This window comes from Schistocerca gregaria, chromosome 3, assembly GCF_023897955.1.
Source record: "Schistocerca gregaria isolate iqSchGreg1 chromosome 3, iqSchGreg1.2, whole genome shotgun sequence".
Taxonomy (NCBI): domain Eukaryota; kingdom Metazoa; phylum Arthropoda; class Insecta; order Orthoptera; family Acrididae; genus Schistocerca; species Schistocerca gregaria.
In genome coordinates, this window is record NC_064922.1 from 621,425,135 (window position 1) to 621,436,545 (window position 11,411).

Sequence of the window (11,411 nt, forward strand, 5' to 3'; positions counted from 1 at the left end):
CAACTAGATTCGTGATTTCCTGTCGGAAAGGTCACATTTCGTAGTAATAGACGGAAAGACATCGAGTGAAACAGAAGTAATATCCGGCGTTCGCCAAGAGAGTGTTATAGGCCCTCTATTGTTCCTTATCTATATTAACGACATAGGAGACAATCTGAGAAGCCGTCTTAGATTGTTTGCAGATGATGCTGCCATTTATCGTCTTTTAAAGTCATGAGGTGACCAAAACGAATTGCAAAATGATTTAGATAAGATATCTCTATGGTATGAGAAGTGGCAATTACCGTGAATAAAGCAAAGTGTGAAGTTATTCACATGAGTGCTAAAACAAATGCGCTGGATTTCGATTACGAGATAAGTCACACAAATCTGAAGGCTGTAAATTGAACTAAATACTTAGGGACTATAATTACAAATAACCTAAACTGGAATCATCACATAGATAATGTTGTGGGTAGAGCAAACCAAATACTGCGATTCATTGGCAGAACACTTAGAAGGTGCAACAGGTCTATTAAAGAGACTGCTTACACCACACTTGTCCGCCCTGTTCTGGATACTGCTGTACGGTGTGGGATCCGCATCGGATGGGACTGACGGATGACATCGAAAAAATTCAAAGAAGGGTAGCTCGTTTCGTACTATCTGGAAATATGGGAGATAGTACCACGGACATGATGCATGAATAGGGGTGGCAATCATTAAAACAAGGCGTTTTTCGTTGCGATGGGATCTTCTCATGAAATTTCAATCACCAGTTTTCTCCTCCGATTGCGAAAATATTTTGTTGGCACCCACCTAGGGAGAAATCATCATCACGATAAAATAAGAGAAATCAGGGCTCGCACAAAAAAAATTAAGTGCTCGTTTTTCCCGTGTGCCTTTCGAGAGTTTTCCTGTCGGCCGGAGTGGCCGAGCCGTTCTAGGCGTTACAGTCTGGAACTGCACGACAGCTACGATCGCAGGTTCAAATCCTGCCTAGGGCATGGATGTGTGTGATGTCCTTAGGTTGGTTAGGTTTAAGTAGTTCTAAGTTCAAGGGGACTGATGACCTCAGAAGCTAAGTCCCATAGTGCTCAGAGCCACTTGAACCATTTGAACAGAAAAATACAAGTGTTCGTTTTTCTCAAGCGGCGTTCGAGAGTGGAAAGATAGAGAGACAGCTTGAAGATGGTTCAATGAACCTTCTGCCAGGCACTTTATTGTGAATAGCAAAGTAATCATGTAGATGTAAATGTACATAAGGGCCAGACATATCCTGGTGTAGCCATTACTTGGCAGTGTGTGTACTGACTTACCAGCTGTACCTTGGAACCGCCTCCCACACTGTCCTCTGCATCTCTGTTGGGACTTTCGTCTCCTGATCGCCACGACAGAAGTATGCATATTTCTGCAGGAAACACTAAGCACAACAACAGTCAAGGAGATCGCTGAGGTTTCGGTGGATGTCCACAGTCACGCTAGGCTGTGGGGACACAGCAGCTGCCACTCCCCTCCACCCTACAGGAGGCCTCAGAACTGGTAACTGGCGACACCAGGATTTACAACTACACACAGATCCCATGCCAAGCGCTGACGGGTCACTGAGAGCGTCACTGTACCGGTGACGCAGCACAGCTGCTACCAGGTTGCTCCAAGGATGAGACTGAACCTATGTAAAATTACCAGCAATAGATGAACGTTCATTCAATGCTGTCTCATTGACACTCTGGGCATGACCCAGGTCCTCTCCAGCACCTCTCCATTCCCAAGTCCTGAAGCCTTGCAGGGGGTCACATCCAGTGAACCCCAACATAAGTCAAGAACCCAAGTTGTTCGTCTACGGATGACATACTGAGATTTTAAGGCATTAACGAAATTTACCATAGTGGACAAGAAACTTAAAAGAAGCCGAAAGCAAGCAGTGGACGAGAATGACTTCATATTCAGTGTCACTGCGTATTTGCATAGTTTTTTGTGCAACAAGCGAACAGACACAGTCATATTATACGACAGAGCTTGAAATAAAGAGTCGGAAGACTACAGAATGTCATTCCATTTTTTTAAAATTCAGCATTTTGCAGAATCGTAGCGATCGTTTCAATCGAGCGAGGGAATAAAAAATCAGTCACTTATTGTGGCGACTGACATTGGACACTGTTTGGAGGAAGACGTAAACAAATTAAGGAAGACTGTAGGTTAACGAGTCGTCTGTGATACTTTCATTGATGACGAATAGCAAATCAGTTAACATCCGAATCGGATTTACCATAAAGTGTATCTCATCCATCTGTTGCAGGAACTTAAATTCTTTAATAGGTATCTGCGAAAGTCTATTCGACACGCTTTATCATTTTCATAAGATCAGCGGAATAATAATATTTGTGATAACAGTAGCAGCATAACGTGTTTTTTGCCTAATGTCCATGAAATAACAGCAATGAGTAGTCTGTAATATGCAGATACGATATGTATGTAGATCTACAGGGGTGTATTCAGTACATCAAGGTTTGCAACGCTTGACAACGTTACATGGAATAATCGAATTACAGCGTTCGTAATCCATGTGTACACAGGACTCTTAGGCTAAAGCTAAGCCTTCATAGAAAAAGTAATTTCTCGAGATGTGTGTTTCGTAAGCAGCTTATTCCGTGGATCATGATGAATCACATTTCCTTAATGTTCTGCAAAGAAACATCAGCGTAGTATCTGATTCTCCTACAAGTAATATTACATAATCATTTTTCATTGAGGTATTATATGCTTCTTACTACCACTAGTTTAATTGAACACTAATGGGCCTCTTCCCTTCCTTCTATACACAATAAGCTATATTTATTTACAACCATCCCTACATCAATCCTATGTAGTTCTTATTCGAGCATTTCGCTGCAGCCAACTGATGTTGCAACTTTCCTATAGCATCATCTACAACTGCATCTAAACACACATGCTACGAGCCACCAGTAGTGGGATGATGGCGTTGTGAGCACACTTTTGATATGAAACTGATATGCAAATTAATTAAATTGTGAGAGCTGATTGATTTATGACCTTGTCCTATCGTTCTGCTAAGTGGTTTATCATGTAACCCCACTCCCTCCCTATGACCTATTGTCCTGTTAATTGAGTTATGAGACCCTGGAGATTATCTATCCTTGTGAGAAACTGCCCACACCTCCCTCTTCCCCACTTCCTCCCCCAGCCCTCTGGGAAATCCCCATGGCAATAGAAGCACGCCTTTGATATCAAATTAACTGAATAATTAATTAAACTGATCAATTAACTACCCCCTCCCCTCTGGGAAATCCCACAGCACTCCTCTTCTTCACATCACTCTTGAAAAAACTGGTGGGAAAAGGGCTTGGTCTGTGCTGGAGAGCAAGGACAAAGGGTAGTTAATTTTTTTTCTGAAGATAGTAACTTTCTCGAAAGAATACATACCATTGATGGCCGTGCAGCGTCTCTAGAATAAATGATAATTAATTGAAACCCTCAGCTGCCCACAGGTGTTGTTGATATGCCTAGATTGGGACAGCTGAAAATGTGTGCCCCGACCGGGACTCCAACCCTGCATCACGTGCTTACATGGCAGACGCTCTGTCCATCTGAGCCACCGAGGACACAGATGAATAGAGCGACTGCAGGGACTTGTCCCTTGCACACTTCCTGTGAGACCCGCATTCCGAACTGTCCACAATCTACATACGTAATGTATCTTATAGACATTTGCCCATCAACTCATTACTCGCGCACACTAAGCTGACGATTCCCGTAAGAGTTCGGGCAACCTGTGCGCATTCGCACAGACGAAGGTCAATGGCTGGGTAGCAGTCGCGCTATTCATCTGTGTCCTCAGTGGCTCAGATGGACAGAGCGTCTGCCATGTAAGCAGGAAATCCCGGGTTCGAGTGCCGATCGGGACACACATTTTCAGCTGTCCCAGTCTAGGTATATCAACAACACCTGTGGGCAGCTGAGGGTTTCAATTACTTATCATTAATTTTTTTCATTTTGGGTGCTATCCGGTTGTAAATTGGCGGGAAAAGCTCAGCCTCTCACCCCACCCCACCTAGAAATTGGCGGGAGAACGATTCAATACGTGTTGAAGAGGAAGGATCTCACAATACGAAATTGAAATCAATATCAGGTACATACGAAAGGATATATCGTTTATTTATAAAATGCAGTTTGCAGGGATTGGATATCTATTTAATTAGGTGGGTAAAGCTCATCATTCTGTACCATTTTGAAAGATGCTGGTCTTGTAATATGCAGTTAAAAAGAAGTAATTAAATATATCGCTATTTTCTCAGATCACGCAAGGAATTCCGCCACAAAATCAACATCAACATAACTCACGGCAATTAATTATCCTGTTAAAAACATTCCAATCACGTCTTTGCACCGACTGGAGGTTAGACGTGCCATCCGACTTGTGGATTCCCGTGCATGCGGGTGGGGAGCGAGGCCGGCATACAGGGCCGGCTCATACAGTGCGCTGACCGGAAGTCGCGCTAATCCCCGACGAAGTTGGTAACGCCACGTAGCGCTCTGTATGAAAATCACTGGCTGTGCTGAGTGCAGTCCGTGGCTGGTTTGCACTGTTGGTGGCCATTGTAGTGTTGGGCTGTTGGCTGTTAACAGCACATAGCGTTGCGCAGTTGGAGGTGAGCCGCCAGCAGTGATGAATGTGGGGATAGAAATGGCGGAGTTCTGAAATTTGTAAGACTGGATGGTATGAACTGCTATTTATATTATGACTTTTGAACACTATTAAGGTAAATACATTGTTTGTTCTCTATCAAAATCTTTCATTTGCTAACTATGCCTATCAGTAGTTAGTGCCTTCAGTAGTTTGAATCTTTTATTTAGCTGGCAGTAGTGGCGCTCACTGTATTGCGGTAGTTCGAGTAACAAGATTTTTGGTCACGTAAGTGATTTGTGAAAGGTATAGGTTAATGTTAGTCAGGGCCCTTCTTTTGTAGGGATTTTTGAAAGTCATATTGCGTTGCGCTAAAATTATTGTGTGTCAGTTTAGTGTTGATCAGAATAGGTAAAGAGCAAAATATCTGAGTGCGTTCAGTTCTGCGCAGCTGTTTGAAAATCAAATAATCTAAGAGGTTTATCAGCACAGTAATTAATTTTTCTAAGGGGACGTTTCAAAGTATCCGGTGGTGGTAACTCTTTGATGTTTGATACCCGGGAAATCAGCTCTGCTCTCTCCCCCAGCTTCCTGTATATATGTGAACCAACATGCAGATGGAGGTTTACATCCCTCCTCAGAATACTGCTTTCCTATTGGCTGATGCTGAATCAGGTAGATAAAAACTATCCCCTACACTCCCGTCCTCATGCTGCTATCGTCCCAGACTGTCACAGGAATGGGAAATACGTAAGCGCATATTTCATTTTGTAGCGTGAGATCGGAATTCGTAGTGCATGTTTTCGTAAAAAAGTTTTGCAGTATCAGATCACTGTGTGTTCAGATTTCGAAGTATGTTCTCTTAAAAAAGTTTTGTAGTGTCAAATCACTCTGTGTTCATAGACAAAGTTTTGCATCACCCTGGTGCCCAGAACTCCTGAAGACAGACGTTGACTGTGGATATTCTATCACAGACACAGTCCCTTTGACTGTTCTGAGATGTAACTAAACCCGCCAAAGATGTAAACAACCATGCATGAGCTGTGCCTATTAGACGGAGGGGATCCGATAGCTGATCAGTTCCAGTCATTCCACCAGGAAGGAGGTACACAGCTCGTGTTGTCTGTAGTTCAACCATGCCTAGACGGTCAATAGCGCGGTTATAACGCGTTCGTATTGTTACTTTGTTCCATGAAGGGCTCTCAACAGCCACAGACTGTACGCAGCACAGCCAGTGATTTTCATACAGAGTGCTACGTGGCGTTACCAATATAAAAACCTAAACAGCCTACTTACACTTTGTTCGGGGATTAGCGCGACTTCCAGTCATTCGAAGAAGGAGGTACACGGCTCGTGTTGTCTATAAATCAACCATGCCTAGACGGTCAATAGCGCGGTTCTAACGCGTCCGTATTGCTACTTTGTTCCATGAAGGGCTCTCAACAAGGAAAGTGTCCAGGCGTCTCGGAGTGAACCAAAGCGATGTTGTTCGGACATGGAGGAGATACAGACAGGAACTGTCGATGACATGCCTTGCTCAGGCCGCCCAAGCGTTAATACTGCAGCGGATGACTTACGGATTATGGCTAGGAGGAACCCTGACAGCAATGCCACCATGTTGAATAATGCTTTTCATGCAGCCACAGGACGTCGTGTTACGACTCAAACTGTGTGCAATAGGGTGTGTGCTGCGCAGCTTCACTCCCGAGGTGCATGGCGAGGTCCATCTTTGCAACCACGACACCGTGCAGCGCGATACAGAGTTTTCTCGTTATTTCTTTCACAAACCAGGATTGACCACGTAAAACAAGACTGGCTGGTTTTATTTTAGACATTAAACTTCAAGATATACCTAAATTTGAGGCTCAGAATACAGGAATATCGGTTCGTTTCTATGGTCCAGAGAAATGCAAGTCAGATGACCAGAACAAGAATGTGGTCATTGGACCCCTCCATTTCTTAAAATATGCCGGTGAACGTAAGATGCAGGTGAACATACTCTTATTTTCCGATGAGAAAAATGAGAAAGGCAGTTACTATGTTTGGATCAAAAATGTCCCGACTCCTACTCTCTCAAGTGACTGAACATGAACATAAAAAGCATTTTTGTCTCAGATGTTTCAATTCCTTTCCCTCAGACAAGTTACTTGCAAAGCATCTAACAGATAGCGCTTCCAAGGAAATGGTACATATTATTATGCCTACTGAGGAAAACAAGCTCATAAAGGTTAAAAATGCTCACCATTACGAGCGATGCCTGTTTGTGGTGTACACCAACTTTGACCGCCTCCTTGCTTCTGTGACCCGCTTGTGAAGGCGACCCTATGGCCTCACATACTAACTTCATAGAAAAACACGTATACTATGCAGCTGCATTCCAAACTGTATCGCCCAGACTAACCGTTATAAATCTTACGTCGTGGACAATCCTGCGGTTTGACTTCTCACTGAGCTTGAAAAACTTTCATGTGAGGTTGACAAGCTTTTTAGCGAAGCAGAATGAAGATTTGTGCAATGACATGGTTGAATGTAAAATTTGAGGGCTGCTATTATAAAATCAGAAGTCTCATTGGGGCGACTGTCATTCTACGGGGAAGTTCCTTGGCGCAGCTCACAGTACGCACGAATAGAAATTCCAGTTACCAAGGTACATACCCGTTTTCTTCCATAATTTAAGTGGTGTGATACCTTCTTGTTGAGCACTTTGTTAATTTCAGCATGAACAAAGATCAGGCCAGTGTCGTGCCCTAAAGTGTCAAAAAATACATTTCATTCTCCAAACGAATCACGCCAAGAATGATGCTCCACGTGCTTGACTCGCAACATTTTATGCAGGCACCACTCCAGAAACTCGCTGAAACTCTACCTCGGGTGGAGACACACATCACTCGAGCTGCATTTCCCGACGAGAAAAAGTTCCAGCTTGTGACTTGGAAGGGAATTTCTACATGTGGTTATGTGCATAGTATGGCGAAGCTCACGAAACAAGACTACCCAACATAACTCCATTCTCCAGCGACCTTTCAGGCGATGCCATTACGGGTGCAGAGTATGAGCATGCTATGAGTGTCTGGCGGAAATTTAGTACCTCCACTTTAGGAGAATACGCACAGCTTTACATGGACATAAACATGTTTTTGCATGCTTTCTAGAAGTTCCGGAGCGCATATTCCCTGCATCCTGCCTTTTATTAAACGGCACCTGGGTTGTCTTAGAATGCAATACAGAAGAAAACGAAGCGAAGCATCAAGTCATTGACCGATGCTGATATGATTCTTTTCTTTGAGCGAGGGAGCCCTGTGGGACTTCTCCAAAGTGTAGATAGCCACGTCAAGGTGAACAACCTACGGATGAGTGCCAGGTTCAGCGCATCACTTCATTCTAGTTACAGCATGTACCTGAATGTGTATAACTTATACGGGCACGCCATGCAACAATCACTAGCTATTGGGGAGTTTTAATGAGTGCCCGAAGACGAATGTAAGGGATTAGATAGAAAAATGAAGGGCATGGCTGCTGATTCTGGTGTGGATCATGTGAGGGAGACAGAACTCACGTACTCTATTATTTTGCATAACGTGCACGCCAATTTGCCACCGTGTCTGGAGCAACTAATTCCACGAGAAGGCTTCAACCCAAAACTGATAACAACGCTGGGGAATACGCGGAGATACATTATTCATTATCGTAATCTCCAGCAGAGCCTCAGCTTGGGGATGAAACTGGTTATAATCACCTGGGCTATCCCTTTCAGGCAGTCCCTCTTGTTAAAGAGGTATACTGATTTGAATACAAGGCAGAGCGCTTCTGTGACATGTGAATTTAATAAATATTTTTATAAATAAATGAATATTTCAATTTTCGACAAAATAACGGAGAATTTGAAGGAAATTTTGATTAGAACCGAATGGGATGGACAATGGGGATGAGATATTTTAAAGGGGTCACAGTATTGAATGAGAACTTTGTTGCTGTGGAAATGGCGAAAGTTGCAGTGGAGTTCACGAAACTATTTATGCTGGGATGTACATACTACACTTATCCAAACTCCAAATTTCGCGCTGTCATTATGAGTCTGCGACAACTCATTTTTGCAGATCCTAAATTGTTTTATATGGATACAGGTAGCTTTATCTACTGGGTGAAGAACTGCGATCCATGTGGAGTAATGATGTACCTTGGTAATGAATTTGACCTTTCTGGAGACGTGGCCGATAATCCGTATGGTATTGATCCACGGCACGAGAAGTTTGTTAGTCTTATGAAATATGAGGTGAGCGGATTGCCGATTGCAGAGTTGATAGGTCTGCGATCAAAAATGCAAGCATATCACACAAGCATGCCACCCAGAGGTAGACTAAGGCCGTGCATCGTATGGCATCGAGGACACTCACAGTTGAAGTGTATTTGCAGTGTCTGTACAGCGGTGTTGGCAGTGCTGCACCGCAGCAGCCACATATGATGTGTCAAACAGGTATTCGATCGAGAAAACACGAGGTGTACAGATTGAAACTCGCCTGTACTCACACTATTCACTTGTGAGAGAGGGGGTGGGTGCCTCTGAGTGACAGAGAGAGAGAATACGTGTGTGTGATGTAAATATTTATTTATGTATGTGGCACAACATGTGTGTGTGTGCTGTGGACAAAAGTAAAAAAAAGAGCTTTAAAAATGTAAAAAAGCATAAACAAATATATGTCAACTAAATATTTATGTAATCATACACAGCTATGTGTACTGCGTACACACATGTAAATATATCTATGTAGCATGCGCATCATGTAAACAAAATAACTTTTAAGTTGCACCTGCCGCTAGTTTTTCAAGACTGATTAGTTTTTAAGTGTATACAGTTCACTGTCCATCAGAATTATTGTAAAACCTAGGGTATTGGGGCAATGGCCTTGCCACAGTGGTTACACCGGTTCCCGTGAGATCACCGAAGTTAAGCGCTGTCGGGTGAACGGTCCTTGGATAGGTGACCATCCACGCCGCCATGCGCTGTTGCCATTTTTCGGGGTGCACTCAGGCTCGTGATGCCAACACAGGAGCTACTCGACCGAATAGTAACGGCTTCAGTAAAGAATACCATCATAACGATCAGGAGAGCGGTCTGCCGACCCCACACTCCTCCTATCCGCATCCTCAACTAAGGATGACACGGCGGTCGGATGGTCCCGGTAGGCCACTCGTGGTCTGACGACGGAGTACTAGGGTATTGGGACTGTGGAATTTATTGCAGTAAAAAGTATCTCTGCATTAGCTTTAAGCGTAGATTTATAAAAATTGTAAAATATTCTCATCCAGTGCTGCTGGAAAAATTGTAAAAATATTCTCAAGCAGTGCTTCTATTGGGAGGTTCTTTTTTTAGTTTTTGGTAAAAGCGCATAAGTTAAAAAGTATCTCTGCATTGAAATATCAGTCAAATTGTATCTCAAGAGCCGAACTGTATCTCAAGAACTAAATTGTAATATCAAAAACTATGTTGTATCTCAAGAACTGAAATGTACCTCAAGAACTGGATTGTATTTCAACAACTGAATTATATCTGAAAAATCAAATTGTAACTGTGTGAATGGAACAAATGTAAAAAATCCTTACTATATGTCTATGTTGTTGTTATTTACAATGTACCTATCCCCTAATGCATTGTGTTTATAAGGGACATGCAGAAAACAAAAAACATTAGTTTTTAACACGAAGGTGAAGATTAACATGGAAAATAAAATAATGTATAGAATGGTTGCATGGGATTATGCCTATCATGGTGCATGTACTGGGTTATGGGAGCAGGTGGCACATGGCCATGCCCACTTCCAAAGACATATAGCAAGCATGTCTAAAATTACATCACCGGTGCTTGAAGAAAACCATAGACATAGTATTTGGGTAAAACTGTGTGCTGTCAAAGTGGGAAGACGGAGAAGAGAAATCATACAGAGTGTGAGGTCACAAAACAATCCTTTTTTTCATTAAACTTAAAAGTAATTTTAAATTTTCATAAGCAGAAATAAACACAATATTTTCACACATCTTCTTCTTCGTCTTGAGCAAACTTGAAGATTCGACATATCCATGCCACCTTTTCCTTCCCTTTCACGTAGATGATGGTATCCGTGTAGTCGAATAAGCGAAGCGACGTCAGCATACCAGGATCACCCCACTGAATTCCATGGTAGAAACATATTTACCACTTTGCGCTCCTTCATGTTTTAGCACACTTAATATCCTCGAAAGACCTCAAAAACGCTACGCTTTCTAAGAAAGTCTCTATCATTCTAGCATCTTCTGTGTAGGCTATGAATGCAACATTTTTCTAAATATGAACTGTCTGTGCTCATCATCACAGAAAACCTGAGTGGCCGCAATGATGTTCACACCTTGAGATGCCACTGTGGAATGCTCTGGGTATGGTGTAGTACCTGTCTTTTATACAGCTCGTCGCACAACACCTGTGAGGGTGCAGTAGTTACTCAGACGATCTTGTAGCACTAGAGCATAGGCTGCAGGGTGTTCTGGTAACTTTGCCGAAGATTCATCTATACATCAATACATCTATAGGTCCAGGCTTCATTATCTCGTTCTGTTTTAGGCAAAGTATTACGATTATTGGCTCCAGCTCCTTATATTTCTGTGGTCTGAATAGACAGCCTTCCTCTTCCTGGTATGGAGCAGAGAACCCTGTGCACATGTCATACGTTAGACTGCATACATTTTCATACTAATGCAGGTGTAAATTATCGTATGGGTAGAATTCAGATTTCAGGTAGACCATGCCATTAGTTAA